The sequence below is a fragment of the Dendrobates tinctorius genome, unplaced genomic scaffold (assembly GCF_039654945.1).
Source record: "Dendrobates tinctorius isolate UK_male_01 unplaced genomic scaffold, ASM3965494v1 ptg000315l, whole genome shotgun sequence".
NCBI classification, from domain to species: domain Eukaryota; kingdom Metazoa; phylum Chordata; class Amphibia; order Anura; family Dendrobatidae; genus Dendrobates; species Dendrobates tinctorius.
Genome location: NW_027361982.1, coordinates 3,602,505 through 3,616,935, shown reverse-complemented (window position 1 = coordinate 3,616,935; position 14,431 = coordinate 3,602,505). Strand labels below are relative to the sequence as shown.

The window sequence follows — 14,431 nt, the reverse complement described above, 5'->3', positions numbered from 1 at the left end:
GAAGCAAAAGGCCAGAAAAAGCCATACACCTGACAAATGCTATCGAGAACTCTGCTATTAGAAGTGGAAAGGAAGAACAAAGACAAAATAATCTAACTAATAACAATATTGGAGAAAGAGAAACCAATCACAAACTAAAATGTTTCTATACTAATGCACAAAGCATGGGCAACAAACAAGGAGAATTGGAACTACTAAAGCAGGAAAAGAAATATGATGTCATTGGAATCACTGAAACTTGGTGGGACGATACACATGATTGGAATACAAGACTAGAAGGATACAACTTATTTGCAAGAAACAGACTTGATAAACGAGGAGGAGGTGTCGCATTGTATGTTAGAAACGCGTAAATCTGCACAGAGATTGAAGCTTCAGAGACTGGGAGTTCTGTGGAAACTGTTTGGGTAAGAATACAAGGACAGAAGAATGGAAAGGACACCATTGTAGGCATTTACTACAGACCAAAAATCCAAGATCACCTCCAATTGGAGTACAGATCAACACCAGAGCATTTCAAATGGTAAAATATAATTACTTTTATTAATACAAATATCAAAACATTAAAAGACATACAAGTTTCCAAGATCAGTGCAAAAAGAGAGGGACCTGCAACTCCCATTATATGTATTTTTCTGCTGCATGGTATAGAACCTCATCGCTAATAAGCAATCAGTTGATGTATGCTCCTGGAAAGCTATACTATAAATGTCTGCTGTTTACTCAAACATGCAGAGTATAATGACTACACAGCACAAGCTCATCGGCTCAGATAAACCAAAGTTATATAATAACATCCATGGTATACCTATGTAAACTAGTTAGCATTAAAGCTACTGAGGCCATTACCTGAATCCTGGCAGCGTTAATAGAAGTCCCCTGGGAGAAAAATCCCTCCACCCCGACATGCACGTTTCGCTCCCAGCTTCCTCGGGGGGCGTGTCTAAGCAATGGGTGTGTTGAGTTTAAATACCAGCCTCAGCCAATCAGAGAGAATCTGTCTTCCATGCTTCAGCCAATGAATCAAACCCTTTCAAAAAGCACTATAGGGATGGTTGTATGGCGCATGTGCCGATCGCGCTCCACTCCACTTCACTAAAAGACATCCTGCCGCGGTCATAATGAACAGCCTCCTATCCCCCATCATCCAGTTGATGATGAGGGACGAACACCGTCAGTGTAACTGCCCACGGCACGCATGTCAGGAGGGTGCCGAACCGCACATGCGCACTCCAACCCCATACTGCTCATATCATTGGCCCACATAACTAAACGGTTGAAGCGAAATTCAGTATATTAGTCATTGTAAAGCCTAAATGATCATTGTGCGTAAACATAATCACTATAATAACCTGAGCAAAGGGATTTCACAATATGAAAGTATTTAATATAAAAATATGATGTTAAGTGTCGCGGAAATACCCACTAAGGCCTGTTTCACACTTCCGTTTTTTCAAATCCGTCAAAATCCGTTGGTTTCCGTAAAAAAACGGATCCGCCATTTTTTTGCATGATCCGTCAAAAAAACGGATCCGTTTTTTTAAAAACGGATCCGTTTGCATCAGTTTCCGTCAAAAAAACGGAAACGGATCCGTTTGGCGGACACAAAAACGGAAGTGTGAAACAGGCCTTACTCTTCTCACAAAATTCGAAAGGACAAATATACATGCTTAACACTTCAAAATGTCCATCAAAATATGCCCCATACTAAATGTGCATAATTATTACAAAGAATGTACAAAATTACCAATCACCAAACTACCGACAAAAAATGTCTGGAAATCCCAAGATACTATATTCTGAACCAAACCGTTGTGAAAAATGATCAAGGTCCACCACATATAAAAAGCAGGAAGAAATCCTACATAGATGATTCTGTATAAATCCGTTGTCAGTATGGCTGCACTCGGATGGATTCCGATATCTTGCTTGTAGATTTTTCCCAGACTCTTCTTACGTCATGGATAAAGCTCAGATAAAAGCAGGAAGAAATTCTGCGTAGATGATCCTGTATAAATGCCGTTTTTAGTATGGCTGCACTCGGATGGATTCCGATATCTTGCTTATTGGTTTTAACCCCAAACTCTTCTTTCGTCATGGATGAGGCTCATACCAACAAACCCAAAATAAAACAGAAAAATGTAAGTACAACAATAACAGAAACAATAAAAACACCCAAACCCTAAAAATGATCAGGAGAAAACCCAATAATATCCTATAGAAACGCACCAAAACCAGCATTTTCATTAAGACCTTGAGGTTGCAAAGTACCCAATTTAAATATCCACCTACACTCCAATCTGGCAAGTTCTTTACCTAAATCCCCCCCTCTAGAGTTTAATACAATGCTGTCAATACCTTTAATTTTCAGCAACTGTGCCTTGCACCCATGGTATCTTTAAAGTGTCTCGGTAATGTTTTGAGAACACGCTCATCTTCCACTGTTTTGGCCTTTTCTATATCTAAGCAATGCTCTCTGGTGCGAATTTTCAATTCACGGGTGGTTAGGCCCACATACACTTTATTACACGGGCATGTAGCATGATATATTACCCCTTTACTTGAACATGTTAAATGTCTTCGGATTTCAAAAGATTTAGAACCATTGAAATTCTTAAAAGTATTAGCCCTGATCAAATTAGCACAAGCCTTACATACTCCACACGGAAAAAAGCCAGGATTATCACACCTAGTGGATTTAATCTTTTTGTTGGATTCAAAGTGGCTATGCACCAGACAATCACGTAATGTCCGCGAGCGTTTGGCTACCATTGAAGGATATGGATCCAGAATTTTACTTAAGGTCGGGTCACTCAATAAAACATTCCAGTGTTTATTTAAAATATTCCTCAATTGACTCCATTGATCATGGAAAGTGGTTATAAACCTCACCTTGTTCCCTGATGAGTGATTATTCTGTGCCCTACACAACAGAGAATCCCTCGGTGTCTGTTTTGCTCTATTGTAACCTTTGCGAATACTCCTATGGCTATAGTTGCGTTCTCTGAAACGTTGTGATAACTCTTTGGCTTGTAATTCAAACTGATGGTCATCTGAGCAAATGTGTTTAATACGTAAAAATTGGCCAATCGTAATTCCTTGTATCAAAGTTTTTGGATGAAAGGATTCCGCATGCAAGAGGGAATTAGTAGCTGTTTTTTTGCGAAATACAGTCGTAGAAAGCTCTCCATCATCAGATGCTGAAATGAAAATGTCCAGAAATTCAATACTTCGACCAAACTTATGTGTCAAATGAATATTATATGGATTGGTATTAAGGACCTTCATTGTCTCATTCAATTCATTCAAGGAGCCCTCCCAAATAAACAATACGTCATCGATGAATCTGATCCAATTATGGATCTGCTTCATCCCTGGTATAGCATCATCAAGGAATATCTCCCGCTCCCAGAACCCCAAAAATAAATTGGCATACGAGGGGACACAAGAGGCCCCCATCGCAGTCCCCTGTGTTTGTAAATAGATTTTTTTATTAAATGTGAAAACGTTATGTTTAAGTACAAAATCCAATAGTTGAATAAGCAATTCAACCATGGGTTTCAGAATGTTGCTCGATCTCAGAAACCATTGGACCGCCCTAATACCATCTTCATGTCGAATAGAAGAGTAGAGCGCCTCCACATCGGCTGTTACCAATAGCATGTTATCATTCAGTTGAACCTGATTAAAATGGTTTAAGGCCGCTGTTGTATCTTTAATACATGAAGGTAGCTCCTGGACCAATGACCAATTTATTTTTGGGGTTCTGGGAGCCGGAGATATTCCTTGATGATGCTATACCAGGGATGAAGCAGATCCATAATTGGATCAGATTTATCGATGACGTATTGTTTATTTGGGAGGGCTCCTTGAATGAATTGAATGAGACAATGAAGGTCCTTAATAACAATCCATATAATATTCATTTGACACATAAGTTTGGTCGAAGTATTGAATTTCTGGACATTTTCATTTCAGCATCTGATGATGGAGAGCTTTCTACGACTGTATTTCGCAAAAAAACAGCTACTAATTCCCTCTTGCATGCGGAATCCTTTCATCCAAAAACTTTGATACAAGGAATTCCGATTGGCCAATTTTTACGTATTAAACGCATTTGCTCAGATGACCATCAGTTCGAATTACAAGCCAAAGAGTTATCACAACGTTTCAGAGAACGCAACTATAGCCATAGGAGTATTCGCAAAGGTTACAATAGAGCAAAACAGACGCCGAGGGATTCTCTGTTGTGTAGGGCACAGAATAATCACTCATCAGGGAACAAGGTGAGGTTTATAACCACTTTCCATGCTCAATGGAGTCAATTGAGGAATATTTTAAATAAACACTGGAATGTTTTATTGAGTGACCCAACCTTAAGTAAAATTCTGGATCCATATCCTTCAATGGTAGCCAAACGCTCGCGGACATTACGTGATTGTCTGGTGCATAGCCACTTTGAATCCAACAAAAAGATTACCGTAAATCCACTAGGTGTGATAATCCTGGCTTTTTTCCGTGTGGAGTATGTAAGGCTTGTGCTAATTTGATCAGGGCTAATACTTTTAAGAATTTCAATGGTTCTAAATCTTTTGAAATCCGAAGACATTTAACATGTTCAAGTAAAGGGGTAATATATCATGCTACATGCCCGTGTAATAAAGTGTATGTGGGCCTAACCACCCGTGAATTAAAAATTCGCACCAGAGAGCATTGCTTAGATATAGAAAAGGAAAAAACAGTGGAAGATGAGAGTGTTCTCAAAACATTACCGAGACACTTTAAAAGATACCATGGGTGCAAGGCACAGTTGCTGAAAATTAAAGGTATTGACAGCATTGTATTAAACTCTAGAGGGGGGGATTTAGGTAAAGAACTTGCCAGATTGGAGTGTAGGTGGATATTTAAATTGGGTACTTTGCAACCTCAAGGTCTTAATGAAAATGCTGGTTTTGGTGCGTTTCTATAGGATATTATTGGGTTTTCTCCTGATCATTTTTAGGGTTTGGGTGTTTTTATTGTTTCTGTTATTGTTGTACTTACATTTTTCTGTTTTATTTTGGGTTTGTTGGTATGAGCCTCATCCATGACGAAAGAAGAGTTTGGGGTTAAAACCAATAAGCAAGATATCGGAATCCATCCGAGTGCAGCCATGCTAAAAACGGCATTTACACAGGATCATCTACGCAGAATTTCTTCCTGCTTTGATATGAGCCTCATCCATGACGAAAGAAGAGTTTGGGGTTAAAACCAATAAGCAAGATATCGGAATCCATCCGAGTGCAGCCATACTAAAAACTGCATTTATACAGGATCATCTACGCAGAATTTCTTCCTGCTTTTATCTGAGCTTTATCCATGACGTAAGAAGAGTCTGGGAAAAATCTACAAGCAAGATATCGGAATCCATCCAAGTGCAGCCATACTGACAATGGATTTATACAGAATCATCTATGTAGGATTTCTTCCTGCTTTTTATATGTGGTGGACCTTGATCATTTTTCACAACGGTTTGGTTCAGAATATAGTATCTTGGGATTTCAAGACATTTTTTGTCGGTAGTTTGGTGATTGATAATTTTGTACATTCTTTGTAATAATTATGCACATTTAGTATGGGGCATATTTTGATGGACATTTTGAAGTGTTATGCATGTATATTTGTCCTTTCGAATTTTGTGAGAAGAGTTAGTGGGTATTTCCGCGACACTTAACATCATATTTTTATATTAAATACTTTCATATTGTGAAATCCCTTTGCTCAGGTTATTATAGTGATTATGTTTACGCACAATGATCATTTAGGCTTTACAATGACTAATATACTGAATTTCGCTTCAACCGTTTAGTTATGTGGGCCAATGATATGAGCAGTATGGGGTTGGAGTGCGCATGTGCGGTTCGGCACCCTCCTGACATGCGTGCCGTGGGCAGTCACACTGACGGTGTTCGTCCCTCATCATCAACTGGATGATGGGGGATAGGAGGCTGTTCATTATGACCGCGGCAGGATGTCTTTTAGTGAAGTGGAGTGGAGCGCGATCGGCACATGCGCCATACAACCATCCCTATAGTGCTTTTTGAAAGGGTTTGATTCATTGGCTGAAGCATGGAAGACAGATTCTTTCTGATTGGCTGAGGCTGGTATTTAAACTCAACACACCCATTGCTTAGACACGCCCCCCGAGGAAGCTGGGAGCGAAACGTGCATGTCGGGGTGGAGGGATTTTTCTCCCAGGGGACTTCTATTAACGCTGCCAGGATTCAGGTAATGGCCTCAGTAGCTTTAATGCTAACTAGTTTACATAGGTATACCATGGATGTTATTATATAACTTTGGTTTATCTGAGCCGATGAGCTTGTGCTGTGTAGTCATTATACTCTGCATGTTTGAGTAAACAGCAGACATTTATAGTATAGCTTTCCAGGAGCATACATCAACTGATTGCTTATTAGCGATGAGGTTCTATACCATGCAGCAGAAAAATACATATAATGGGAGTTGCAGGTCCCTCTCTTTTTGCACTGATCTTGGAAACTTGTATGTCTTTTAATGTTTTGATATTTGTATTAATAAAAGTAATTATATTTTACCATTTGAAATGCTCTGGTGTTGATCTGTACTCCAATTGGAGGTGATCTTGGATTTTTGTACTTAATTTGTGGTGAGCATTACTATTGATAATTTGGCTAGGGTAGTAGTAATTTACTACAGACCGCCTGTGCAAGCTGAAGATATGGATGAACTCTTTATGCATCAAATGGCCAAGTTCTCCAAAAAATATGACATAGTTGTCATGGGAGATTTCAACTATCCAGACATTTGTTGGGAATCTCTCTCAGGCAAAACTAACAGGTCAAGAAAATTCTTATCCTCTTACTGACAACTTATTCTTCCAAAAGGTAGGGGAGAAAACAAGGGGATCTGCTACCTTGGATCTAATCCTTAGAAACAGGGAGGAAATGGTTGAGGAGGTAAAAGTGGCTGGGACCCTAGGAGGTAGCGACCATGCTATTTTAGAATTTTGGATAACTAGAGGCGGAAGACCTGTGAAGACTCAGACGTCAAGGTTAGATTTCAGAAAGGCAGATTTTAAGGGATTCAGAAAGAGAATTGGAGGGATCCAATGGCTGGATATCCTTAAAGACAAAAATGTCCAGGAAGGATGGGAAATCTTGAAAAATGAAATTCTCAAAGCACAATTGTTAACAATTCCGAAAAGAGGGAAGAATAGGAAGCATTTAAGGAAACCAGGATGGATGAACACAGAACTTAAGCACATGCTAAAAAGAAAGAAAGAAATGTTTATAAAATGGAAAGAGGGAGGCATATCTAAAGAAGAATATAATGCTGTCTGCAGAACCTGCAGGGCACAAATCAGATTATCTAAAGCTGACAATGAATTGACGCTTGAAAGAGACATCAAAAGCAATAATAAAGGATTTTGGGGATATGTCAAAAGTAAAAGAACAGTCAAAGATGCTATAGGATTTTTACAGGATGAAAATGATGAAATGGTAAGACAGGATGTTGAGAAGGCTGAACTTTTAAATTCCTATTTTGCATCTGTTTTCTCTCAGAAAGGAAATGTAACTTCAACTGTTCTTCACTGTCCTATTAAGGGAATAGAAGAATCCAGGATATCTATAGATAGAAAGATAGTGAGGAAACACTTAGCTAAACTAAATGAATTCAAGTCTCCAGGTCCAGATGAATTACACCCCAGAGTACTGAAGGAGATAGCAGAAGAAATTTTTGAACCCCTCTCCATAATCTTTGAAAATTCTTGGAGAACAGGAGAAGTCCCAGAAGACTGGAGAAGAGCAAATGTTGTTCCTATCTTCAAAAAGGGGAAGAAGGTGGACCCAGGCAACTATAGGCCGGTGAGTCTGACTTCTATACCAGGAAAGATCTTTGAACAAATTATTAAACAACATGTTTGTCAGTACCTGGATAAGAATAAAGTGATTAAACAGAGTCAGCATGGGTTTGTAACTAATATGTCAGACTAACTTAATTTCCTTCTATGACAGAATCACTGATTGGGTGGATCAGGGAAATGCTGTAGATATAGTATATCTTGACTTCAGCAAAGCATTTGACAAAGTATCTCACACAATCCTTATTGAAAAAATGGCTAAGTATGGAATGGACAAGGCAACTGTTAGGTGGATTCATAACTGGCTTAGTGATCGGACCCAAAGAGTGGTCATAAATGGCTGCACATCCAGTTGGAAGAATGTCTCAAGTGGGGTACCACAGGGCTCTGTCCTGGGCCCTGTATTGTTCAACATCTTTATCAATGATTTAGATGAAGGAATTGAGGGTAAACTGATTAAATTTGCTGATGACACAAAGCTAGGAGGGATAGCTAATACTAGAGAAAAGAGAGAGAGGATTCAAAAAGATATAAATAAATTGGAGAAGTGGGCAGCAACAAACAGAATGGTTTTTTTTTTTTTTTTTTTTAACTGTGTATTTTATTAACATTTTTAAACAGATACAGAAAAAGTACATGAATGTATAGATATGTCTCACAAGCTTGTTAGCAATAACTGTAAACCAGAAATCAGTATACATATCTTAATATCCACTAATACAATGAAAACAGGGAATATGACAAGACGAACAATACAATACTAGACAGGGAAATATAAGGAGGGGGGGAAGGAGCGGGGAAGGTGAATATTTCAGGCTTCCATCAAGGCCAAGTTTCACTGTTATTCTTTATTGGCCCAATAAGTGTCCCATAGTGACCAAACACTTTCAAAAAGATCTACCGTGTCATTTGACAAGGCAGATAGATACTCCATCCTTCTCACATCTTGGATCCGAGAATGGAGATCGGCAAGTGAGGGTGGGTGGGCTAACCTCCAGTTACAGGCAATTAGACACCTGGCGGCTGTGGTCATATGCAACAGTAACAGCTTCACTCTCTTCCCCAGCTGAACAAGTGGTATATTTAATATGTAGAATTTAGGATCCAGGGGAACCCGAAGGTTAGTTACGTTATAAATAAGAGATTGCACCAGCCTCCAGAAACCCTGGATATTGGGGCATACCCAGAATATGTGCGGTATGTCTCCTCCTGTAGCTCCACACCTCCAACAATTGTCAGGTATAGTTGGGTTTAGTTTATGTAGTAGTGATGGGGTGTGATACCAATACATAATTAATTTATACTGATTTTCCTTATAAACATAGCACGAAGATGTCTTTGAGGCAGTATCCCAGATCCGTTTCCACGTACACAAGGGAATGGTCTCACCAAGGAAATCTTCCCATTTCCTCATATAGGTGTGATTTGGCTTGTCTTCTGGGCATGGGGCAACTAAAATACGATATATATCTGAGATGAGGCCTTTAGTAGAAACCCCAGCTCTGCATAATCTTTCAAATAGTGTAGGGATAGAGACTTCTAAGGAGGCAAAAAGGGAATGCATCAGGTGTCTTACTTGTAAATACCGATACTGGAAATTGCCAGGGAGATTGAATTTAGCAGATATGTTGGCGTAGGGGAGAAGGACTCTGGAACTTGCGTCTACTATGTCAGCAAAGCAAAAGAGTTTCCTGTCAAACCATGTTTTAGTCGCTATACCCTGCATACCGTCTGGCATTCTGGGATTAAAAAGAAAAGAAGTCAAGGGAGAACGTTCGGATTTAAGTGGAAACTTTTTGACACAACAGTCCCATATCCTCTTAGTGAAGGCTATAGGGCCCAGGGTATGTGGATCAAGCTTGTTAGATGAGGTGCCCCAGAGGTAGGAGTTGGGGTGTATTGGGGCAAGCCATAACTTCTCTATTTCCATCCATCTAGAGAAGGCACAGCGATTAGACCATGCAGGGATGTGACGTAAGTGTACTGCCCAGTAGTGCCTAGTAATATCTGGGACCCCCAAGCCTCCTCTCAGTTTACTGTCAAATAAAGTGGTTTTCTTGATTCTATGTCTCTTGTGGGCCCAAACAAATTGAAGTATACTAGACTGAATGTTGCGCAACTCTTTGTATGGCACACACACCGGAAGGGTCTCAAATAGGTAAAGTAGCTTTGGCAGAACAGACATTTTGACTGCAGAGATTCTGCCAAACAGAGACAACGGGAGCCTGTTCCAATTGAGCAGGAGCTTTTTTATCTCAGTAAATAAACTAGGATAGTTCTGCTGGTATAATAGCTTATACTTAGATGTTAATTGTATCCCCAGGTATGTCAAGGATATATTTTTCCATTTATAGTTGTAGTTTTCCTGTAATGAGGAAACCCGCACCTGTGGAATATTAAGACGCAGAGCTTCCGTTTTGTTCTGGTTGACCTTATACCCCGACAGCCTTCCAAATTGTAGCAATAAGGAATGCAAATTCGGGAGGGTGATATGTGGTTGGGACAAAATCAATAGGACATCATCCGCATATAGAGATAGCTTAAACTCCTTATCTCGTACCATTACTCCACGTATATTAGGGTCATTGCGAATAGCAGCAGCCAATGGTTCAATACACAAGACAAAAAGAAGGGGGGACAAAGGGCATCCCTGACGGGTGCCGTTGTGTATTTGAAAGGGTTGAGATGTGGCATAAGGAAGCCTGACCGAAGCTGAGGGGCATGAATATAGACTTTTCAGGGCAGTAATAAATGCACCCGAAATTCCAAAATGATGTAACGTTTCGAACATGAATGGCCACCCCAGTCGGTCAAATGCCTTCTCCGCATCCAAACTAAGGAGTGCTTCACTCTCTGTCTTATTAACAACCTCTACTAAGTCAATGATCTTCCTGGTATTGTCTCCTCCCTGTCTACATGGGACAAAACCCACCTGGTCTTTGTGTATTAGGTGAGGGAGTAGCGCTGAAAGACGTAGAGCCAGTAGTTTAGTAAAGATTTTCATATCAGCATTAAGGAGTGCTATGGGCCTATAATTGGCACATTCCATAGCATCCTTCCCCGGTTTGGGTATAAGCGTAATGTAAGAATGTAGCATACTTGCGGGTATAGGGGAGCCCGTGAGGAAGCTATTAAATAATTTAACTAAATAGGGGGTGAGTCGAACCGCAAACGCCTTGTAGTAGAAGTATGTCAGGCCGTCTGGACCCGGTGATTTTCCATTAGGAAGTAATTTAAGCACCTCTCCTACCTCTTCACCCGTGATTTCTTTATTCAGTGTATTTACAGTGTTCTTAGTAAGAGTAGGCAGCTTACACTGCTCAAGAAAGGAGTGGATTAGGTCCCTCTGTTTTCCTGGGTCTGTAGGAAGAGTGCTAGGCAAAGAATACAATCTTGACAAATAATCCTGAAAGATGTTTGCGACTTTAGTGGGATCATAGAACATATTCCCTCCCGAATCTCTCAAGGCATAAACGGATGAGTTCCCCCTATCCTCTCTAAGTTGGCGGGCTAAAAGGGAGTGAGGTTTATTTCCTTTGTCATAATATTTATGCTTGCTATAAAGTAGTAATTTTTCTGTTGTATTGACCGCTAAGTCCCTCAGTTGGGCACGAGTCTTTACTATACCTCTAAGGGTACGTATTGTTGGGTTAAGGGTCATCCTATTCTCTAAGTCTCTGAGACTTTTGAGGAGCTGATCTCTCTGATATAATCTATCTTTTTTTATACGAGAGCTTAATGCTATGCATTGCCCTCTAAAGACGGCCTTATGGGCTTCCCAGACAGTAGAAAAATTAGGCACTGACCCCTCATTGTTCTCGAAGTATTCCATCAATCCGGCTTCCAGTTTGTCTCTGTAGGGAGCCCTCTTGAGGAGGGACTCATTGAGCCTCCAGTGGCAGACTCTTGTACGTGGGATTGTCTGGTCTAGGGTGAGAGTCATTGGCGCGTGGTCTGACCACGTTATTGCACCAATATCCACATTGCTCATCAATCTAAGGGTCTGAATGTTGCCAAAGAAAAAATCGATCCTGGTGTGTGTGTCATGAGGGGGGGAGTAGAAGGTAAAGGTTTTTTCTGAGGGATGTTTAACTCGCCATAGATCAAATAAGGCAAACCTGCGGATCAGTCTTCGAAAGGCAGCTGTCAATTTACGTTGAGACAGGCTCGACAATTGATTGTTAATGGTCAACCTGTCCAATGAGTCAGAGAAAATAGTGTTAAAATCTCCACCCACAATCCACGCTGAGGAGGGGAGGCGTGTTAATTTGAGGAGTACCCGGTTCAAAAAGAGGACCTGGGAGGTATTAGGGGCGTAGATGTTACACAGAATAATTGGAACTTCCTTATATGACCCTTGTAGGATAAGGTACCTACCCTGTGGGTCTGCCAGGGAGGTAGTAACTTGGATGGGACAGGTCCTTGATATCAAAATCGCCACACCGGCTTTTTTCCTTTCCTGGGAGGCTAAGAAAATTGTGGGGTAAAGGTGTTTAGCGAAATTGCAGTTCCCATTGAGATTCAGGTGTGTTTCCTGTAAGAAAACCACATCAGCTCGCTGGGTCCGCATCTCACCAAGCGCCATTCGTCTCTTAATGTTTGAGTTTAAACCCTTAACATTTAGTGTTAAAATTTTAACCATATTTTAGGTTGTAGTAGCAGAAAGCAAAATTAGCATTACATACAGAGACCAACCGGGTATTGCCCATCTCAAAATTGCCTGATGGCCCACGATGGATGGCTCTCAAAGAGGTACAGAAGATTCCCTCACCACAATCAGGGTAGACACATAAGGAATGGGAGAAGACATTTACAATACACACAACACATAGATCACAACATTTACATGTCACAAATATTACCAGAGAGGAGTGAAGCCACAGCCGAAAGCCTTCTCCGCTACCGTCCTCTCCGGCCAGGGTCAGAGAAAAAAAGATTGGCATAACGTAAAACTTTACCAATATCTAAACCCTGACCTCCTTTACCAACTCTTCCGTAGGAGGAACCAGGGTAACTCTAACCCTTAAAATGGGGTCTGTAGCTATGGACACACTGCTATCACAGTCAGTGTCAAAAGCTAGATTCTAAACATTTAAGAGAGGGGAGTGTTCAATTCTCACCGCCCTAGTAGCAAGCCAATGCAAATAGTGTGAGGAGTCTTAACCAGATATATTATCATAAAAGAAAAAGAAAAAAGTGAACAGCTACTTATGAAAGAAAGAACCAACCAAAGTCCCTATAATAAACTGGGGAGGGCACAAGATCCCCCACCAACTGCCCCCCAAGGGGGGACTCCAGCTTGAAACCAGAGATTCAAACACAGGGCTCCAGTTCCCAGAAGGAAGAAAAAATATGAAAAATTGTTATCTCAGGTCGGAGCCGGTCGTGCCTTAGGTCGTGATGAGGGAGATCCCCCCCCTAGAGTCCACCTGTTGCCAAACCGGACGGAGTGGACTGGACGGCATCTCCAATTCCCAGTCCACCAGGGAGGGCGGAGGAACCCCCAGGTCAGTGCAGAAGGCTGGGAGGTCCCGAATAGATCGAAGCACTACCGTACGACCATCTTTTGTGGCTATGAGGGCAAACGGGAACCCCCAGCGATATCGGATGCCCTTATCTTTTAAGGATGCAAGTAGTGGCTGCAGATGTCTCCTTTTCTGTAGGGTGATCCAAGATAAATCAGGAAATAATTGGATCCGAGTCCCTTGATATTCAATTCTCTCCGAAGCACGGGCTTTAGCCATAATAGACTCTTTTAATTGGAAGTCATGGACACAACAAATAATGTCACGAGACTGATTTTGCGGCCCCCTGGGGCGTAATGCTCTATGTGCTCTGTCCAATTTTATCCTTTGAGTTGTGGGGCACTCCAGTACAGTGTTGAATATGGTTTCAAGTATGGCATGGACATCCTCATTACCCGTGGCCTCAGGGACGCCTCTCACTCGGATATTATTACGGCGTCCTCTGTTGTCCAGGTCTTCCAGATGTTTGTTAGTTTCACTCAGAGCCTGAGCATAAGAAGTCACGTTCTTTTGTAGTTTGATGTACTGTCTAGTAGCATCGTGATCCCTTTCCATTGAGTCCACTCTGTCTGCTAGTAGCCCAACATCTTGGCGGATTGAGTTAATCTCTGACTTACAGGTTTCTTTTACTTCTGAGATCAGGGATTTGAAGTCCTCTTTGGTAGGGAGGAGATCCAGATACTTCTTCAATCCTCTGTGGTCAAAATGGTGTTCCATCTCTCCCGACTCAGTCTCTGATGGGGAGTCACGCGACCCCCCCCGTCCTCCTGCTGTGACACCAGAGCAGACAGTGAGGGCGTAGAGTCCAGGTCCATACCCACTGGGCCCGACCACGTAGTTTTATTTTTCGCTTGAGTGCCTTTATGGATTGATTGTCGTTGTGACTTTGGTGGCATGGGGTCACTCGCAACACAGTCTCTCTTAGTAAGAAGCTTGTCCAAAGGGGTCATAAACGGCTGCCCCCTTCTTAATCTGTATGACCAGCTTGAACCTCGTCTCCTCCTCAGCCCCGCCAGGTCGTCCCCTA

The 14,431-nt window shown here is 41.3% G+C and overlaps 1 protein-coding gene across 2 annotated transcripts in view; it reads left to right on the top strand.

Annotated features, from left to right (window-relative positions):
* The window catches only part of LOC141073822 (major histocompatibility complex class I-related gene protein-like), a 102,804-nt gene that overhangs the window by 41,692 nt on the left and 46,681 nt on the right, over positions 1 to 14,431 (top strand). The window lies entirely within an intron of this gene.